The following is a 1287-nucleotide window of genomic DNA, read 5'->3' as shown; positions in this document are numbered from 1 at the left end:
AATTTAAAGGCATATATTTCAAACCTTTATTGGGATCCATGTGATGTTATTAGACTTTTGCTTCGACATTGTAGCACCTCTTTGAGCTCGAAAAACTTGTAAGACACTATCGAATGAATAAATGTGATTATTATAGTATGAACAAACACATTATATATATACATTAGGAGGATCTCACGGGGCGCGTGGAGATCACTCAGGGTGTATAGTTTTTTGGTAGGATGATCAGATTAGGTTGATGTATAGGGACTAGACATCCTTCTTTTTGGGTTGGAGTATTTTGATTTGGAAAACTATACTTATACTAATATTGTCAGTTTGACATCTTATTTGAATGGGTCCCATGTACCATTTGTTGTTGCGTAAATGCTTTGGATTTATATTTGGAGAAACTTTTCCGCTGCTTGTAAATTATAATGACTCAATTATTTATCCAAAGGCATTTCCTTGTTTATTTCTCTGTTTTAGTTTAATCTCTTTCAAAAAAAAAATACACCCTCGCTTTGAAAATCGGGGTGTTACATTGTGGTATCAGAGCTTTGGTTTGGTTTTCTTTGGGGGCTGTGGAACCTTGGTTATAGATTGTAGGTCAACCTATAGGTTGGGAGTTGTTATTTGATCATGCGTCAGTTTAGGTGGCTTGAGTTGTCAAGTCCAATATAATTTTATGTGTTGCTATGGTCGGAAGTTAGTTTGGAATTATTTGCAGTAGTGTTAAGACTCTACTTGATGATGGTTTTATAGGAAAACCATGCCGCCAAGAAGGAATGACGCTCCGAGAGCCAACGCTAATAGGAATGATCAAATGGTGGAGGCTATGAATAACATGGCTGCTTCTGTTGCTGCACAGACTGCTGCTAAGACTCAACATGATCTTGAAAATAGGGGAAGAGAGATCCGTGTTGCAGAGTCAAGAGGGTTAGAACACTTCCGTCGTTACAATCCTCCTAAGTTTAAGGGGGATGAGAATTCAGAGAAGGCAGATCAATGGATCCAAGAAGTGGAGAAGATCTTTGAAATGATCACGAGGAGGTGAACTGGGAATCATTCAAAAGGAAGTTTTTAGACAAATACTTCCCGATGAGTACCAGGACTAAACTGGGTGATGATTTTCTGAAACTTCATCAGGGGAACATGACCGTGGGGGAATATGCGGCTAAGTTTGAATCGTTATCGAGGCATTTCAGGTTTTTCCGAGAAGAGATTGATGAACCATTCATGTGTCATCGTTTCCAAGACGGGCTAAAGTATGAGATTCAAGACTCCGTCTTGCCCTTGGGAATTCAA

The sequence above is a fragment of the Cicer arietinum genome, chromosome 7 (assembly GCF_000331145.2).
Source record: "Cicer arietinum cultivar CDC Frontier isolate Library 1 chromosome 7, Cicar.CDCFrontier_v2.0, whole genome shotgun sequence".
NCBI lineage: Eukaryota > Viridiplantae > Streptophyta > Magnoliopsida > Fabales > Fabaceae > Cicer > Cicer arietinum.
Note: the sequence above shows the minus strand (reverse complement) of the source record.